General features: G+C 45.8%; 1 protein-coding gene across 1 annotated transcript in view; it reads right to left on the bottom strand.

Annotated features, from left to right (window-relative positions):
* CTNNA2 (catenin alpha 2) overlaps positions 1–19,782 on the bottom strand; it is a 542,314-nt gene extending 522,532 nt beyond the window's left edge. Inside the window, exon 1 of the mRNA XM_048508766.1 lies at positions 19,590–19,782. The gene's annotated coding sequence lies outside the window, so the exon portion shown is untranslated. The remainder of the gene's footprint in view (positions 1–19,589) is intronic.
* Between the last annotated feature and the right edge of the window lie 833 nt (positions 19,783–20,615).

Raw genomic sequence — 20,615 nt, forward strand, 5'->3', positions numbered from 1 at the left:
TTATTTGTGATCAGGGTGTCTTTTTTAAAAGTTGCTAAAATGTGGACTGTTTTCAAGAGTAGTCTTTAAGACACAGCATCATGCTGGCAGGGTATGATGGGAACTGTAGTCCATAACATCTGGAGGGCTGTGAGTTTGACACCTCAGGTTTAAGACATCTCCTGCTTGGCTGTTCAAACACAAACAGGCAAGAGATGTTTAATTTTTCCCGCCCTTTTGCCCGCTTTCCCCGTTAGAGCACTCACTTTCAGTTTCAGAGTAGCTTGTGCCTACCTTTTCTCTGCCACTTGAGTTTTTCAGCCGTTATTTGCTGCATTTGTTCCCCACAGAGGTTTCCTCTACTTGCAGCTCAACTGCTTGCTATTTCTTTGTAAAATATTCATGAATAAAGTTTGTTTTCCCTGGCGATCTCGTGCATGTGTCGTTGTTTCCTTCTTTTTTGTTGTTTTTTGTTTAGAGGGAGCTGTATTTGTACAGATACAAAGACACAGATAAGAGAATTGCAGCCACTCAGTGAACTGGTCTACCTCCCACGAAGAACCAACGGGGTAGACCTGTTCCCCGTGGGCCGTCTCCATGTCTGTGCAATAAGAAAAAATTAAGATGGTCCACAGAGGACAGGTCTATCCAACGCTGCTTCATGAGAGGTAGACCAGACCTCCAAGTGGTTGCAATTCTCTTATCCATATCTTCGCAGCTGCCAACACAGCTCTTTCTAAAGAAAAGGAAAGGAAAAAAATGAAAGGTACACACGGTTTCCAGGGAAAACAAATTATTATTATTATTATTATTATTATTTATTAAACTTGCTATACCGCCCTATCCCCGGAGGGCTCAGGGCGGTGAACAACATAAAATCATACAAAAAACATAAAAATCTTAAAACAGGTACATTCTACAATAGGGCCCGCGAGACCCATATACCACCCTCTTCCAAAAAATGAGGAGGGGTCCCAATGATGTTAGGGGACCCTACTAGCAGGGGGGCGGGGCATTATCGGTGGCTGGACTCTCCAAAGGCCCAGTGGAATAATTCGGTTTTACAGGCCCTGCGGAACTCTCCAAGGTCCCGCAGGGCCCGAATAGCTGGTGGTAATGTGTTCCACCAGGCCGGTGCCAGGGCTGTGAAGGCCCTGGCCCGTGTGGAGGCCAGCCGCGTCATCAAGGGGCCAGGGATCTCCAGTAGATTCGCCTCTGCTGATCGCAGAGGACGAGCCGGGACATATGGGGTAATGCGGTCCCGAAGGTGCGAGGGTCCCGGGCCGCGTAAGGCCTTAAAGGTCAACACCCACACCTTGAACATGATTCGGAATTCATGCTTTCATGCCATTGTGCGCTTCTATTATGGAAAGGGCCATGCCCTTGTTCCAGCAGCAGTCAAAGTTTTTAATTCAAAAATAGAAGCTCAGTTGCTATATGGTGTTCCCATTTGGTTGAACGCAGTGGATGACTCTTTGAATATGGTTCAATCAAAATTTTTTCGTAAAATCATGGGCCTTCCAAATTGCGTATGTTATGCGGCTCTCTGCTTAGAACTGGGCCAAAATTCATTGGTCTACAGGGCTTGGTCGAGAGCCTTTAAATTTTGGCTGCACTTGCATTATACACATAATGGGCACTCTCTGGTTCACCTAATACTATCAGATACCCAGAGTAATTCATGGTTCTCGCTGATAGAGAGGAAGATCGAGTCAATTGGTGTACCCCTTGACTCCCTTCTAACTTTAACTTGTTCAGAGTCGTATAGATTATTGAAACAAAGGTTGTTGGTGAGAGAATGGAACTGTTTAACTCTGGCAGCGAGGAAGACTTGTTCACCTTTGCATCTATCGATCCCCTTGCAACATAACAGAATGGCCTCCTATCTGTATCATCTGACCAATCCGGATCAGAGAAGAGTTTTTTCACTCGCTCGCTTCAATGTTTTCCCTTCTGCCATACTACGAGGTAGATATAACAACCTAGAAATGTGCAAAAGGGTGTGTTCATGTGGTGCAAATCAATTAGAAACATTAACTCACCAATTATTCCGTTGTCCTAAATCGGCAAGTATTAGAGTCAAATACTCCAGGTTGCTTTCTATGATACCTAACGAGCTGGATGAACTAAGCAGACTATTGTTCTTATTAAATAATTCTGATGCTACATTCTGTGAAATGGCTGCGAACTTTCTGCTGGGAAGATCCCACAAGCAACAGTATATATGAATCAACTTAATTTGTTATATGTTGCAAGTTTGTATTTTGATGCGATTTAGATGTGATTTTATACTTTTTATACTGTTTATGCCAAATAAAGGCTAAATGAATGAATGATTCGGAATTCGATAGGTAACCAAACTGTATTCATGAACAGTTTACAGGGAAATAGCAATAGGATGAGCTAGAAGCCCAGAAAACCTCCATGGGAAACAAATGCAGCAAATGGTGGGTGCAAGCTACGAAAATTAAAGTGCTCTAACAGTGGACTGGGGATGGAAGGGTTCTGTCCCGTGGAGGGATTCAGCCGGTTCGCACCACTTCAGTAGAACCGGTGGTTAAAATGGTGCTTGTAAACAACCAGTGGTTAAATTATTTGACTCCCACCACTGGTTCTGTCCTGGGCCCAGTGCTAGTCAATATTTTTTTTTTTATCAATAAGGGCATGTTAAATCGAATTTCTAGATCATACCAAATGAGGCGTAGCTAATACCCTGGAGGACAGGGGTAAGATTCAAAAAGATCTGGACAGATTAGAGAGCTGGGCCAAAACTGAAAACAAAATGAGTTTCAACAGAGATAAATGTAAGATTCGACACTTAGGCAAAAAAAAAAAAAAAATGAAATGCGCAGATATAAGATGGGTGACACCTGGCTTGACCACACAACATGTGAAAGGGATCTGGGAGTCTCAGTACACCACAAACTGAACATGAGTCAGAAGTGTGATGTGGCAGCCGAGAAAGCCAATGCAATTCTGGGATGCATCAATAATAGTGCCTAGATTGAGGGAAGTAATTGTGTCACTCTACTCTGCATTGGTCAGAACTCACCTAGAGAGTACTGTGTTCAGTTCTGAGCACCACAATTTAAGAAGGACATTGACAAGCTGGAACGTGTCCAGAGGAGGGCAACCAAAAGGATAAAAGGTCAGGAATCCATGCCGTATGAAAAGAAACTTAGGCCCCTTCCGCACACGCAAAATAATGCGTTTTCAAACCACTTTCACAACTGTTTGCAAGTGGATTTTGCCATTCCGCACAGCTTCAAAGAGCACTGAAAGCAGTTTGAAAGTGTATTATTCTGCATGTGCGGAATGAGCCTTAGGGAGCTGGGGATGTTTAGTCTGGAGAAGTGAAGGTTAAGGGGGGACATGATAGCTATCTTTAAATATCTGAAGGGATGTCAAAGAGGGAGCAAGCTTGTTTTCTGCTGCTCCAGAGACCAGGACATGGAGTAATGGATTCAAGGGGCAGGAAAAAAAAATGTTCTTCCTAAACATTAGGAAGAAATTTCTGACTGTCAGGACTGTTAGTGGAATTCACTGCCTCAGAGAGTGGTGGAGTCTGGAGGTTTCTAAAGAGAGGCTAGATGGCCATCTGTCAGGAGTGCTTTGAGAGTATATTCCTGCATAGCTGGGGGTTGGGCCTGATGGCCCTTGGGGTCTCTCCCAACTCTATGGCTCATTCCGCACATGCAAAATAATGCACTTTCAAACTGCTTTCAGTGCTCTTTGAAGCTGTGCGGAATGGCAAAATCCACTTGCAAACAGTTGTGAAAGTGGTTTGAAATCGCATTATTTTGCGTGTGCGGGAGGGGCCTATGATTCTATGATTCTAAGGCAGGAAAAAGAAAATGTCCATGAAGCAGAAGATAGGTCCTTGCTAAAATGTACTAAGGACGTTTTATTTGTGCTGCGCAGTAAGAACAAAAGCAAGATGGTTCTTTTGAAGACATCCACGGGACAGTTTGCAAGATCTGAGCAAGGCTGTTAACAATAAGACATTTTGGAGGTCATAAATTCACAGGCTCACTAAAAGCCCTACGTGACCTGACAGCACTTGCAGGATGTCATAAACCACAAAGCACGTCAACAACAAAAATGAAGAAACCGTTTGAAAGGCTGTTCCAAGGCAAACTGGATAAAAACATCTGGAAAGGCCATAGACCAGGAGTCTTCAAACTATGGCCCTCCAGATGTTCATAGACTACAATTCCCATGAGTCCTACCACTTGGCCATGCTGGCAGGGGTTGATGGGAATTGTAGTCCTTGAACATCTGGAGGGCCATAGTTTGAAGACCCCGGCCATAGACCCAAAGTGTCACAACTTCATCATTTCTACCTTGCCGAACATCCACTTTTAATAGAAGTCTAATTAGTCAGTACGCAAATAGTTTTTCTTGCCAACGTTAGAATTGTGTAACGTTGAATCCCCAGGGCCAAAAACGAACCGGTGAAAAGGACATGCAGTAAAAATGTTGAAGATGTTTGTTGGCAAATTTATATTAGAATAACTCAGTGCTAATGGACTGCATGAAGTCCTACATGGGTGCTCTTGACAGCAATTCACTGGGGGGAAAAAAGGAAAACATGAATCACTGGCTAATGAAGTTGAATCAAAAGCATTGTTCTAATACTGAAAAGGAGATATAAACGCACTAACCTCAAAAACGACACAAGTGCTTCTACATCAGGAAAAAAGAACACACAGTCCCTATTATCCTGAACAAGCAGATCTGTTTATTGTATCATTTTGAATACTGCTTTCATTTTGCTGCTTAAGAGGATTATAGATCCTTTTTTGTGGAGTCAGGATAATATACCACACCTGAATCTGAGGCACAACAGCAATTTCCTTTCTTTTATTTCATGGCTGCAGTTCAATACTCAGTTTGCCCTCTAATAAGAGTGTCTAGATCTGCCAAAACACCTGCTAGGAACATCTACAAAGGAATGATGTTCGAAGAAGAAGAAGAAGAAGAAGAAGAAGAAGAAGAAGGAGGAGGAGGAGGAGGAGGAGGAGGAGGAGGAGGAGGAGAAGTTTGGACTTATACCCCACCTTTCTCTCCTGTAAGGAGACTCAAGGTGGCTTACATGCTCCTTTCCCTTCCTCTCCTCACAACAGACACCTTGTGAGGTAGGTGGGGCTGAGAGAGTTCTGAAGAACTGTGACTAGCCCCAGGTCACCCAGCAGGAATGTAGGAGTGTGAAAACACATCTGGTTCACCAGATAAGCCTCTGCCTCTCAGGTGGAGGAGTGGGGAATCCAACCCAGTTCTCCAGATTAGAATCCACCTGCACTTAACCACTACACCATGCTAGCTAAGACAGCCTATCACAGGTTGTGAGCCATTCCTTTCTTGCCTTCTCTGTACACTTCTTTGGCTGTTGGCCAGGGGTAGCCCATGTTCCTAAACCTCAGTTCCACATGGCCTAGACCCATTGTGGCGAACCTTTGGCACTCCAGATGTTATGGACTACAAGTCCCATCAGCCCCTGCCAGCATGGACACTTGGCCATGCTGGCAGGGGCTGGTGGGAATTGTAGTCCATAACATCTGGAGTGCCAAAGGTTCGCCACCACTGGCCTAGACCAACAAACATAGCAAAGGGCAACAAATTTGCTGGGAGTCCACCAAGAGAATCCAGAGTTGCTTTACAGAGGCAGGCCATGGCAAACCACCTCTGTTCATCTCTTGCCTTTTAAATCTCATGAGGGGTCAATACAAGTCAGCTGTGACTTGGGGGCTCTTAATAATAATAGTTGTTGTTGCTGCTGTTCTTGTTGTTTAACATGACAGCTGCCAGTTCTTTAGCTGGTTGTCAGCCTTTCATTAGAATTTGAGCCCCACCCAGAGGCCTGGGATGTTGTAATGATTCGGCATAGTATTCATGCAGAGCCCCGCATGGCTGCCTTCTGAATCTGGCAGATGTTGGTTTGGTCGATCACGGGCACCCCTTTGTCATGAGGAAAGGCCTTGCGTGCTTTGATGACGTTGAGAGCTATGCTAGAGGTAGTGCATTTTAATAGAAGGGTCTCCCAACCACACACATCTCAACTGAGAAACCAGACTAAGAGTGTCCACCAACCCATACAATATGGTGGAACAAATACAAAAGAATCCTGTACCACTTAGGTCGTCGTGCAGGTTAACAAGCGCCATGTTGTAAGCTGAGCTCCCTGGGCATGTGTCGTCAAGTGGGCTATAAGTGGACCAACCATCAAAAAGTATAATGCACAAGAAAACTGTGCCATCATGGTGTTCCCAAGGCAGAGCTGACATTAGCTAGCTCCCACCCCACATTTGCGGCCAGTAGCGCTTTAACCCTGGCCCTGGACTGACTGACTGACTGACTGACTGACTGACTGACTGACTGACTGACTGACTGACTGACTGATTCATTCATTCATTCATTCATTCATTCATTCATTCATTCATTCATTCATTCATTCATTCATTCATTCATTCATTCATTCATTCATTCATTCATTCATTCATTCTATCTATCTATCTATCTATCTATCTATCTATCTATCTATCTATCTATCTATCTATCTATCTATCTATCTATCTATCTATCTATCTATCTATCTATCTATCTATCTATCTATCTATCTATCTATCTATCTATCTATCTATCTATCTATCTATCTATCTATCTATCTATCTATCTATCTATCTATCTATCTATCTATCTATCTATCTATCTACAAATCTCCCGAATCAGCTCAGAGTGGCTCACAACATAAGATACAAAAATGTATAATTCCATCTAAAATACTAACTCAATAAAACTAGCTATTTAAACAATGAATGCACATAGACTAAAAACAAGCAACCAAAGAAACCACAACCTCTCCTGCTCCCACCCTCCTAGAAGAGTCCAGCAATAGCACAATAGTACGATACAGATGGTGGACTGGATGGAGATGGGAGGAGCTGGTCTCAGCCAAATGCCTGGTTAAATAACTCAGTTTCACTGGCCTTGCAGAACTCTTTCAAGTCCCGCAGGGCCCTGATGGCAGATGGTAAACCATTCCACCAAATGGGGGCCAGGGCACTGAAGGCCCTGGCCCTGGTCGAGGCCAGACATATTACCGAAGGGCCAGGGATCACCAGGAGATTAGCCTCCAAAGAACGGAGTATCCATTTGGGGCAGTACAGGGAAATGTAGTCCCTGAGGTATGAAGGTCCCAGTCCTCTAACAGCCTTAGAGGCAGTGGCGTATCTGCCTAGGGATAAGGGGTATCCCTTGTCCCCGGGCGCCACTCTTCTGGTCACATGGGGGGCGCAAAATCATGTGACCAGGAAGTCCTGCTGTCTTGTCATTTTCGTGTGCCTTGACCCCATCCGAGGGGGAGTCTGGGGGGAGGTGGGCACCCTAGACCTTGCCCATGTCCATGGGTGGGGTCGAGGGCAGTGGGGGCAGAGCATGGGGGTGGGGTAGGGCGGGGGGAAGAGCCTGGGGGGGCATCCTGGAGACAATTTGTCTCCGGTCGCCATTTACTCCAGGTACGCCTCTGCTTAGAGGTTAAAACCAACACCTTAAACCTGACTCGGAACTCAACTGGAAGCCAATGTAGTGAGCCACAGAGGCGGAGCTTGCCCCAGGCGCCGCCATTGCAGTCATGTGTCGGGGATGGGGGCATGTTGGGAGCAGGTTGGGGAGGGGGCATGCAGGCACAGTTTCCCCTCCCTTCGCCACTGCTGAGCCATTGCCCCCAATGGGGTTTTCCAGCAGCAGGGAGGGGGGTTTTTGGTCTTTTTTCTCCCTCCCATACCTCTGGAAAACCTACTGGAGGATGTAGGGTAGCATAGCAGTAGCGCTGAACCCAGCTGCCTCCAGTGTCTGGATTGTACTGCAAACTAGCATACAACCTTGTGATACACGTAGTATCTCCAAATGCCAAATTCCATGACAGCTGCATCCATTTTCTTCAGCTTATCCATAGAAAATAAATGGTGTTAGATTAGAAGGAAAACACATGAAGTTTCATGAATTATAACAAACGCTGACATAATCTTGGTTGCTGCTAAAATTTCAAAACTTGATATTTTGCCGCTGATAAAAAGTCAACCTTCCCAGCAGCTTATGTTAATGCAACATAGATAACCTTCTCTCATCGGAAGATATATTGTGCACAAATGGTTCACAAATGGTACACTGTCAAAATAGTGAGGTAAACAGTTAACGTAATACCTTACAGTCAACAGTTAACGTAATACCTTACAGAGCCCTTCGGGGGTAGGGCGGTATACAAAACCCATAGATAGATAGATAGATAGATAGATAGATAGATAGATAGATAGATAGATAGATAGATAGATAGATAGATAGATAGATAGATAGATAGATAGATAGATAGATAGATAGAGGATGGATGGATGGATGGATGGATGGATGGATGGATGGATGGATGGATGGATGGATGGATGGATGGATGGATGGATGGATGGATGGATGGATGGATGGATGGATGGATGGATGGATGGATGGATGAGTAGGTATCCATGTCAATCACTTGTTTAAAGGAACAAGGAGAAAGATTTTCTTGGCCAACTTTATAGGAAAGACTAACTACCCCCACACTCCAAAGCGACAAACCACCACGATCAATGTTGTCAGAGATGGCTATCTGCATTTTTTTGCTTGACTTTGTAAACCAAACATAGAATACAGGGAAGCAAGCAATTCAAACTATCCCTTTTCTCTTCAAAGCTGCCCCGAGCATCTTTCAGTTCCAGGATCTAATAGGAAGTCTTCTGGCAATATATGTGCGTACCACCACATCAGAAAGATCGTCGGGTTGCGTCAGAAATGGCTTTGAAGCTTCCCCGTGCCCTTTTAGAGCACACGTAAGCCCCAATTAAAAAGATGTCCTGTTTGTCAGGGTTGGCACCTGGTTGATTGAGACGCACTCCTGCCTCCGTGCCTGAGCTACATAAACTATATATAGAAGGTGATTGTATGTAGGTGATTGAGATGCATTCCTGTCAACGTAACTGCTTGTAGATATATATGCTTTGCCTGCTATATGCTACAATCGAGGCAATGGAACATTCGATTTAATGTTTTCAATTGCTTTGGAAGATAACGAGGCTTGTTTAACCGAACCAAACAAAATAAAACAAGATAGCTAGGCTCATCTCTGACACCCTCTATTCCCCTAGGAAACGAGATGTTTCCATTGCTCTGTGGGGTTAGAGTCCAGGTGGCTTTATCTCTACCTGTTGCTGACCTTGGGGCCGCCCAGGCTCCAATGTAACTCTTTCTCACAGTCTTTGGGAAAATGGGAGGGGGGATTGTTTCTGGATAAAGGGGGTGGCTAAAGCCAGGTCGGACAAAACTGGCTTTTATACACTGGGAGCTTTGCTACCTTCCAATAAACACTTCTGTACTATCTGACTGTACTATCTGACTGTACTGTACAAAGACTGTACTATCTGAGACTTTTAAGGAAACAACAACTGGATGGAAAACTCCTGGTGTCCTTTTACCGCTGTGCTATAGAGAGTGTCTTAACCTACTGCATCTGTGTATGGTTCTCCAGTTGCACAGTGGCAGATAGGAAGGCGCTCCAAAGGGTGATCACTACTGCTCAGAGGATTATCGGCTGCCCTCTCCCCTCCTTGGAAGAACTTTATAATTCCCGAAGCCTAAAAAAAGCCCAAAATATTCTGAGAGACCAGGCTCATCCAGCACACTCTCTTTTTGAACTGTTACCGTCCGGCAGACGATACAGGTCTATCAAAACTAGGACAAAGAGGCTTAGAGACAGCTTCTACTCTACAGCCGTGGCTATGCTGAACTCCGTGGCTTCGTGTTGATGTGTTTGGGGCTGTGTAGGGATGGGTGGAGGAAGGGGAAAGTGAGGATGGGGTATGAGTCTGAAATTGTGTGCATCGAGGAATGCTGCTGTAAATTTCGTTGTGCGTGCACAATGACAATAAAATGCTTATGCTTATGCTTATACTGATCAACAGATCCAGGGCCCATTTATTGATTCAAGGATCGAGACCTAACACTGTTACCCCTGAACATAAATGTTGGTGTTTCTCTCTTCAAAGTTTTCAACTGTTGACCGACATATTTTTTTTAAAAAAATGTATTAACTATGTGATTGGATTGACATAATGAGCAAGGTTTTAAATGCATCATCAGAGTGCAGACTTTAGGGAAGTAATGGGGGAGATGGAAGTTTAATGAGCCAAGCTGGGGAAACTTCAGTAAAACAGAAGTCTGGGAGAAAGTAGTTGAAGCTGTTTGTAAATACAATGGAAAAGGCCAGAATTCAAGACGCTGCTCAGAACATGAGAGAAAGAGAAAGATTGAAAGGGAGGGAGAGATTATGTTGAATACAAACAAGTTGTTCTTCCAGGCCAACTTGACATTATCAGCTCAAAATGACAAAACATTTTTGATAGTCTGGTGGTTTGTTAAACCAATAGCTATAGAAAGAACGTCAACTCTTCAAGAAAAGCAAGGGCTTTATTCACAATTCCTTCTATGCCACAGAACTGTAGAAAACAAGAAACAGTGAAGAGAACCAAAAGGAGCTATTGTTAAACCTGTTCTCTCCCTTGAAATCGATGGGGGAAACAAAACAAACAATTCATGGTCTCTCCTTTAATTATAAGAAATAATGCCATGTGTCCTTAAATGACTACGGTGAGTAGAACCCCATCGCAGGAGTCAGATAAATTATAAAGGGGATCTTTTATGTTGGCATGACCCAGAAGCTTAAATAAAGTAATACAAAGAAAATTAAAGGGAGCGTGTCCCATTTCTTAATTAAATGCAGCTTTATTATTATTATTATTATTATTATTATTATTGTTGTTGTTGTTGTTGTTGTTGTTGTTGTTGTTGTTGTTGTATGTTTGTTTGTTTGTTTGTTTGTTTAATTTAATTTAGTATACCGCCCCATCCCCGAAGGGCTCTGGGCGGTGTACAACATAAAATCATATATAAATTCATCAAAATACAACTTCTATAAATAGGATAAAAGCAGCAGTTATTTCCCAAGATCGGCATCTCACTTAAACTCAGTCCTCCTGAAAGGAAGGGGGTCTAGATGATATTAAAGACCCATGGATCCCAGGGATAAACCCCGATGGTATTGGGGACCCATGGAATGGGGGGGGGCACACATTCCCTCCATCTCTCCCCTGGCATCCTCTTACTAAGAAAGGTCTGGCCCACTTGTGTGCAGCCAGCCACCAGGCCCAGTTGTATGATGGAGAAACTTCAAGGTTTTCTGGTAGACACTTTGTGATAAACGAGAAATATGTTTTCTACTAGGAATGAGGAGATGAGTCATAAGGGAGGATGCTTGCGGCAGGACAAGATAAGACCGCTGGATGACTAGGCTGAGGGGCAAGGCTTGTATCAGATTGTACGTATTGAGCATGCTTAATAGGCTAATGCATATTAACTTCTCCTCCTGCTCTGACAACAAACTGTATTATAATGAACATACAGGAAGAATGTGGAAAGGGGGCAGATATCAAGGAGGAACATGTAAATACGTGGACCAGAAAGTTGTGACTCTAAGTACCCTCAGCCAATGGGGGAACAGAGAGGGTGTGGCAAATTCAGGAGAAGGGAATAAACATGCAGTGGATATACTGTTTTGGCGGAGTCTGCCCGTGTGGGGATAGCTCCCCTTTCTTTGCAAATAAAGCTACTGTTGGCTTGATATTTGGTAAAGAAATATTGGGTACCACAACTTCATTTTCCTCTGTATCTCTTTCTCCACACTGTTTCCTCCTTCTGTCCCCTAAGCAGGCCCCATATTCTCCTCTTTGCCTACTTCCTTCTTTCCTTCTCTACCACCAACAGACCTCCAATTTATTCTGGCCCCCATCTCCAGCTATGTTTCTTTATTTTCTTTATTTATTTTATTTATTTATTTATTTATAATTAATTTTATATACCGCCCCTCCCCCGAAGGGCTCTGGGCGGTGAACAACATAATCATAACAGTAATAGCATTAAAATCCCAGTTAAAACAGCGAATTAAATAAAATTACAGCGGCATCCGACACCCCACCTTTCTCCTTGACGGGGAACCATAGCCTCCACAATCTCCTTCAACAACCCAAGAGGTAAGTTATGTGAAGAATATGCTACTGCTGCAAGAAAACCCAGCAGATTTCCATGGCGGGGGAGAGGGAGGATCTCACAGATCCTAGTCTGAAACTCTAACCACTACACAACACTGTCTTTTTTTGAATAGCTATTTTTGAATAGCAGGTGAGTCATGGAAGTTGCATTGCAGAAAGAAGCAGTGGCGTAGGAGGCTAAGAGCTCATGTATCTAATCGAGAGGAACCGGGTTTGATTCCCAGCTCTGCCGCCTGATCTGTGGAGGCTTTTCTGGGGAACTCAGATTAGCCTGTACACTCCCACACACGCCAGCTGGGTGACCTTGGGCTAGTCACAGCTTCTCGGAGCTCTCTCAGCCCCACCTACCTCACAGGGTGTTTGTTGTGATGGGGGAAGGGCAAGGAGCTTGTAAGCCCCTTTGAGTCTCCTGCAGGAGAGAAAGGGGGGATATAAATCCAAACTCTTCTTGAATAGCAGGTGAGTCATGGAAGTTGCACTGCAGAAAGACACCCTGGGCCTGGCTTGATTCGGAAAGAGCAGGTTAGAAATTCAAAATATTTTTTTAAAAAGTTGTTCTTTGGCTGCTGCTGGGCCAGATCTAGCCTTTCTCAATGATCCTGACCCCTGCCTCTACCTTTTACTGACAGAAACCATGGCTTCACAGTTGGTCACCAAGGTCTCAGAGAGTATGCATTTCTTTTTTAAAAAAAATGTCACAAGAGGGGAAGACAAGACAGAAAGAATAAACTGAAGTAGGACAGAAAATTGAAAGTATACAATGAACCACTTAAAGGTGAAATCCTACATACATCTACAGCACAGCAAGTCCCACATAAACTGGGAGAAGTGATGTCTGGGTGAAATCATCGTGCTCCTAAAGACATTGACTTTGAGAGAAAATCAATAGTAATCAAAGAGCATCAGCGTAGCATGGTGGTTAGGAGTGGGAGGTCTCTAATCTGGAGAACCCAGGCTTGATTTCCCACTTCTGAACATGAGTGGTGGACTCTAATCTGAAGAACCGGGTTTGATTCCCCACTCTGAAGTATAGGATTGGCCCTCCATTTTGGCCAGGCCTCCTTTTGGCTCTCCCCATGGAACCTTATCCTGACTAGAACTTCCAGGTCACCCTGTTCCCTTGACAACGGGAGAAGCCTCCAGGTCAATCCTGCAACTACCACTGCAGCCTGCTTGGCAAAGGGTGAAGAAGCAGTGATGGAGGAGGGAAAGAGGCTCCTGGGGCTGCCAGTCTCTTTCCCCATCACAGTGAGCTGAAGTCCAGCCAGGGAAAGAAGAGCCAAGAGGTCCCAGCAGTTAAGGCAGAGGTGGGATCCAACAGGTTCTCACAGGTTCCCGAGAGTAGGTTACTAATTATTTGTGTGTGCCAAGAGGGGTTTACTAACTGGTGATTTTGCCACGTGATTTTTGCCTTAGTTACGCCCCTCCTCTCAGCATCAGCGCGCAGAACTTGAAGCAGTCTGGCCGGAGGTGCACCGGTGTGCGTGGCAGCCTGCGCCTGCGTGCATTCGTTTCCCGCCCAAGGACCGGCGCAGCGGCTGCGTCCTTCCCACAGCCCCGCCCAGGAATGCCCCGCCCTCGGAATGCCCGGCAACGCCCCCGTCGTGCCCTGCCCAGCCCCATTGGCGCTACGCCAAAGTTTGAATCCCGCCACCATGGGAACCTGTTACTAAATTTTTTGGATCCCACCACTGAGTTAAGACTCCCTTCTCTCCCTTTCTTTCACTCATCACGTTCTGACCTGGATGGTCCAAGCTAGCCCAAGCTCATTAGATTTCAAAAGCTAAGCAGAAGTGGCGTACTTGCCTAGGGACACGGGGTACCCCTTGTCCCCGGGTGCATTGATTGAGGTCACGTGGGGGGCGCCAAAACATCCTCCTACACAGGGAGGGATTGAGCAAACCCTAGCAAGCAGGCACTGAAGCAGCCGACTGCTCCCAGTACCTGTCTTAGCCCCGCCCACTCTATACAGTGGCCTGGAGTGTCCAGGGGGCGGGGGAGAAATCCCACTGGGCTCCCAGGAGCAGGACTGGGGAGCTCCGCCTCCCCTCCCTCTGACCCAGCGTGCCTTATTCGCCTTAAATTAAGTGTGGCATTACTCAGAAGCCTTCTCCCTGGCAGCCGGGCACCAGCAGGCACAGGAAAAGGCAAGCTGAGTGGGGAGCCCAGCAGCAGCAGCAGAACTGAAGATGATGCTGATGTCTGTTGGGTAAACCTACAGATGGGGGGTGACTTGTGAGAGATTTACATGATTAAAAGTTAATTCCCCTTGCACTGGTTTGGAGCTGTTTCTCAGGCTAGCAGCCTACCTCACAGGGTTGGTGTGAGGACACAATTAGGAAAGTAGTGGGGAGAGAGCCATGTATGTTTTGTTGGGGGTGGGGGGGGGTGTTTTGTGAGCTGGTGCAAAAAAATCATTGTTTGGTCGTCGTGAAGGAGGGTGGCCACCTATGCCGGGGCGGGGGGCGGGGGGCGGGGCGCCAAGCTCAGGATTTGTCCCTGGGCTCCAGTTTGCCTAGATACACCTCTGCTAAGCAATCCACTATGTACGTACTGTTTTGTTTGTTTTGTTTGAGTTGATTTTTACCCACCCCCAAGCTGTGTGTGTGTAGCGAGTGGAAGTGAGTCACGTGTGGAGATTGGCTGGAAGTGAGTCTTGCGTGGAGACTAGCTGGAAGTGAGTAGTCTCTGCCTTCTATGCTTGCTCAATTATATATTGAGCTAATGCATGGATTACCTTCTCATAGTTGAATGAGTCACTGCTACAAACTCCTCTGATCTGACCAGTAGAAACCTAGATATTTCACAGTAGATACCAGACACAATAAGGTGTGTGTATGTGTGTGTGTGTGTGTGTGCCGTCAAGTTGCCTCTGACTCATGACAACCCTATAAATCAATGTCCTTCAAAATGACCTATTTTAACAGCTTCTAGAGAGAGAGAATTTTAGCTTCTAGAGGGAATTAAGCTTGATTTGATCTGAAACCCACTCATTTGGTTTTTGGGCAGTCAACGGTATCTGTAACACTCTCCTCCAACACCGCATTTCAGAGGAAAAGATGAAGGAAAAGAGATTCCACCCAAACATCAGGAAAAACTTCCTGATGTTAAGAGCTGATCGACAGTGGAATGCACTACCTTGGAGAGTGGTGGAGTCTCCTTTTTTGGAGGTTTTTAAAGAGAGGATGGATGGTCATCTGTCAGGAGTGCTTGGATTGTGTGTTCCTGCATGGCAGGGGGTTGGACTTGATGGCCCTGGGGGTCTCTTCCAACTCTATGATTCTAATTTGGTTAACACAAAAAATATTGCCGGCTGCTTGCACTTACGGAGGGTAACAAGATGATAAAGTGGTAAAAGGCAGCTGGGAGTTTGGCTTGTCCTCATTACAACAGCATTTCCCCCTGTTTGCTATGCAGGATGCCGTTCCAAAAGGAAGAGAAAAAAATGCAAACTCAATGTAATATCTCCATCACCCCCTAAGATCCCACGCAGCATCTACTCATTTATCACAAGTGCTCCATCACATCCCAGAGCAGGGAATTTAATGCCTTTCACAATCTCTGTTTTCTGAGAACTGAAAGATAATTAATGGATTTGGAGAGGGCCTGAGAGGACTAACAATGGAGCATTTGCATAGAGTGACATTTAGTGAACCATATTTCACAGAACGGGGACTGGTGAACCTGAATAGCAATTGGAAGTGGTTGCAAATACGTTGGAATGGGTTATGAATATTTTCCCCAATAAAACGTGATGAACGTTTAAGGATACGTCGTCGCGAGAAGCCGGAGATTACAGAAGTAAATTTAATAATGCCTCTACTCCGATAGTCAAAGCTTTTCAGTACAAATGACCAGGAAGAGGGAAGGCATGTCAAAAATGCTTGCTGCAAACAGCTTTCGTAGATAAAGGTCTGTTTCCAGCGTAAGATAAGCTGGGTTCAGGAGAGCAGTGTCTCACGTGCCTGTTACCACGGCACTTCCACTGTGTGCAACAACATTTGTTATTATTAAGTGCATGTTTATTGCACCCTTCATCTAAAAAGCTCAGCTTGGGGCACATCAGTCTCCGTTTCTCCATTTTATCCCCACAACAATTGAGGAAGGTAGCATAAGATGAAAAACTGACTGTCTCAAGGTCACCCAGCAAGCTTTGTTGAAGAGTTGGGATTCAAAGGTTTTGATGCCAAGTGATGACAAAGAAGAAGAAGAAGAAGAAGAAGCAGAAGAAGCAGAAGCAGAAGAAGAAGAAGAAGAAGAAGAAGAAGAAGAAGAAGAAGAAGAAGAAGAAGAAGGAGAAGGAGAAGAAGAAGGAGGAGGAGGAGGAGGAGGAGGAGGAGGAGGAGGAGGAGAAGAAGAAGAAGAAGAAGCACAAGAAGAAGAAGAAGAAGAAGCACAAGAAGAAGAAGAAGAAGAAGAAGAAGAAGAAGAAGAAGAAGAAGAAGAAGAAGAAGAAGAAGAAGAAGAAGAAGAAGAAGAAGAGTCTTAAGGAGTCTCGAGGTGACTTTCAAACCTCTTTCCCTTCCTCTCCCCCACAACAGACACCTCATGAGACAAGTGGGGCTAAGAGAGTTCTGAGAGAACTGCGACTAGCCCAAGGTCGCCCAGTGAGCTTCTATGTGGAAGTGTGGGGATCGATCCCGGTTCTCCAGATTACAGTCCGTAGCTCATGTGCAGGAGTAAGGAAACCAATCCAGTTCTCCAAATTAAGGTCCACCTGCTGTTAACCACTGTGCCAGACTGAGCCCTGCAGGGATAGGGCGGGATATAAATCAAACAAAATACAATAAAAATGAAAGCAGCAAAAAGTCTTCCTTAGGTGGGACTTTTTTATCTTTTGCTGAGCCACTGCAGAGTACAGTGGGGTTTAACAGCACTTAGCAGGGTTACCTACACTGCTTCCCCAAAACTAAGTCTTAGGTTTAATGCTAATAATCTAGCCCAGTGGCCCAGGCCAGCCTAGATGTGTGTGTGGGGGGGGGGGGGAATTCCCCCCCCCCCACATGATGAACTCTGTGCGTGCCCGCAGACAGGGCTCTGATTGGCACCTATGGCACCCGTGCCATAGGTTCGCCATCACTGCCCTATGAGGAGAGAGGGAGCTGGGGATTTTTAGTTTGGTGAAGAGAAGGTTAAGAGGTGACATGATAGCCATGTTTAGATATTTGAAGGGATGCCACGTTGGTAAGGGAGCAAGCCTGTTTTCTGCAGCTCCAGAGACTAGGACCAGGAGTCATGGGTTCGAGGTAAAGGAAAAGAGATGCCACCTAAACATTAGGGGCTGTTTGATAGGTAGGTCGATTATCTTGGAGTGTGGTGGAGTCTCCTTCTTTGGAGGTTGTTAAAGAGAGGCTGGATGAACATATGTCTTTGTGCTTTGATTATGTGTTCCTGCATTGCAGGGGCTCGGACGTGATGGCCCTTGGGGTTTCTTCCAACTCTATGATTCTATGAATATCATTGATTCATTTTTACACTATCATAGCAGCCAGGGGGCGACCAGCCATTTAACCTACAGGGAAATTTCTCAATGGGTGGCTTTTGTAGAGGGCAGCTGAGGACTAGAAGAATCCACCATATTAAAACAAAAGGGAGATGCAACAGAAGACACAAACATAAATCACTTTGCGTCTGTCGGCTATCACTACTCAGTGCAGAATAATTCGCAAGAAACTTTACTGGTCAGTCAAGCTGCCCAGCCGCTCGTGTGACTTAATCAGAATGATACAGCGACGCTGCTGCATCATTTTAGGACAGGCTATCGAAGTAACTACTGCAGTTCCAGCAAAATAATTCATTATTATTATTATTTATTAGATTTATAGGCCGCCTCACCCCCAAAGGGCTCGAGGCGGCTCACAACACAGCTGTTCCAAGAACAGCACATAAAATACATAACTGAAACTAACCCCATTAAAACAAATTTCCACAGCAGCAATGTCTTAAAATTTAAATCACAAAGTTAAGAGCAAGCAAAATTAAAGGCAGGCGCCCGATCAAAAAGGCTGGTAGGGGAAAGGCAGGGCCCAAGATGGAATCAAGGCCCGCCAAGATGGAAAACTGGCAGCCTCTCATTGTGACAGGCCTGGGAAGATGATAGCACAGAGGTGGGAGAAATGTTAGGAACAAAAACTACCAGACCACGGCCACACAAACCGGAAAACTCACAACTTTCCAAATAATCCTTCTTGGAAAAGTGTACCTTGCCCAATAGTGTGGGAGGGGGTCTCATTGGCACCGACCCCCTCAGTTCGCAGCCTGGGGGTCCACCTGGATTCGTCTTTTTCAGTGGAGACCCAGGTGGCCCATGTAACCCGGGTTGCGTTTTTCCATCTTCACCGGGCCCGGCGACTGGCCCCCTTCCTCTCCCAAGCGGATCTGGCCACAGTGGTCCATGCAACGGTCACCTCCAGATTAGACTATTGCAACTCGCTCTACGCGGGCCTTCCCTTGCGGCGGATCCGGAAATTAAAATTGGTCCAGCATGCGGCGGCACGCTTGCTCACGGGCGGTGCCTTTAGAGACCATATCATGCCCGTGTTGCGTCGCCTGGGACCCTCGTGCCTACGAGACCGTCTGGCCCCATATATCCCACGTCGGTCCCTGCGTTCAGCAGAGGCCAATCTGCTGGTGATCCCTGCCCCCTCTATGACGCGGCTGGCCTCCACTAGGGCCAGGGCTTTTACGGCCCTGGCCCCTGCCTGGTGGAACGCTCTCCTTCCAGCTGTCCGGGCCCTGCGGGACCTCAACGAGTTCCGCAGGGCCTGTAAGACTGAGCCATTCCGCCGGGCCTTTGGGGAGGCCAGCCGCTGATGTGGGTGCCCGAAACATTCTAAGAAACACTCTAAGACCCACTGTCCTTCTCTTAAGAGGAGTTTTAATAGTCGGATGCCATCTATTTTAAATTTAATTGGATTTGATAATTGAATGCTGCATTTTAATTTTCAACTTTGTATTTTTTTGCTTTTGTTTGTCAGTGTTGTACACCGCCCTGAGCCCTCCGGGGGAGGGCGGTATAAAAATGAAATAATAACTACATAAATAAATAAATAAAATAATCATTTAAAAGTATTACTGGGGGTGGGGGGGGGGAAGTCTTGTGATTTGCCTACTCAGGGTTGCTGTCGTCCGTTCCCTGTCCCCACTCCACTAGAAAGAAGCATTTCTTAAGTGGAGCCACATGAAACAACAGCCTCATTAAAGATTTCAAGAGATGCCCGGGTTTTTTGCATTAGCCCAAAGCTCTGCTAATGGTACGACTTTCAAACCTCTTCTCTTGACTAAAAGACAGCCAGGCAGCAAGAGCTGGTAGCCTCTCGAGCAACTGAATCAAGAATCATTAGTGCTCACTTGTCGGGGAATTGAATGGGTACTTGCCCTATGCAGAAATACCAGAGAGCCCTCGACGGAAAACGTGCTAATGAAATCGTTATTATCCCGCACTTTTTCCTGCGCTTCTTCCACCCAGACGCTTCCGCCTACCTTGCTTACGGACATCTTCCACAGCAGCCACCAACTCATCTTTCAGGTCTTGGCTCTCCTTGGCAATCTGTTCTCCTTTCTCCAAAAAGTTCTGCGTGGCTTGCTCCACCGAGGCGGCGAGAACGTGAGCCTTCTTAGACCGGCCTTTCTTTTTGCCGGAGGGCCCTTTGTTGCTCGTGTTCACCAGGGTCGTCACCTGAAAAGCGGAAATAAAAAGGCAGTTGGAAACCACAGCTAGAATTTTAACATATTCTTAAGCAAACGTTCATGCAAGGTGCATGCCTAAAGACCAGTGGCGTAGTGCCAAGGGAATGGGGGTGCGCAATGCACTGGGCATGCGCCGGTGTGGGGGCATTTTGGAAGTGTTCTGTGGCGTGGGGGGGGGCGTTCCAAGTTGTGGAGGGGGAGGGCATGGCAGGGGCGCAGGGCACATGCATGCCCCGGGTGAAGTTCCCCCTCGCTCCGACCCTGCTCAAGACTCTCGGAAGGATCAGATTAGTTCCATCTTCAATCTACCTTTAAAGAAATCCCACACAGTACATCCTGTTTCATATTATCCACTTAGCTTGGAAGAAAATTAAAGGTTGATAGAAAAAAATGCAGCGAAACCTAGGAAATCGGATGGCCACTTACTTGTTTTTCAGAGTGGGGGCATTACGGTGTGGTGAAAAGGAGTATTGGGTTAGGATCAGGGAGACTATTCCCAACCTAAATTACTTTACAGGGTGGTTGTAAGGATAAAACGGAGGAGAGGAAAATGATGTAAGACGCTTTGGGTCCCCACTGGGGAGAAAGGTGAGGTATAAATGAATTCAATAAATGAACAACGTGTCTGTAAACCTTTTCAAGCAGTCTCAGGCAGCTCCCCTTCAAGAATTGTAAGACAGAGATCAGAAAAGGAAAGCAGGAAGGACATGTTAACCTGGCAGGAAAAAACAAATGCACCACCTTTTCTATTAAGAAGGAGGAGGAGGAGGAGGAGGAGGAGGAGGGGAGGAGGAGGAAGAAGAAGAAGAAGAAGAAGAA

Source organism: Sphaerodactylus townsendi, linkage group LG10 (genome assembly GCF_021028975.2).
Source record: "Sphaerodactylus townsendi isolate TG3544 linkage group LG10, MPM_Stown_v2.3, whole genome shotgun sequence".
Classification (NCBI taxonomy): domain Eukaryota; kingdom Metazoa; phylum Chordata; class Lepidosauria; order Squamata; family Sphaerodactylidae; genus Sphaerodactylus; species Sphaerodactylus townsendi.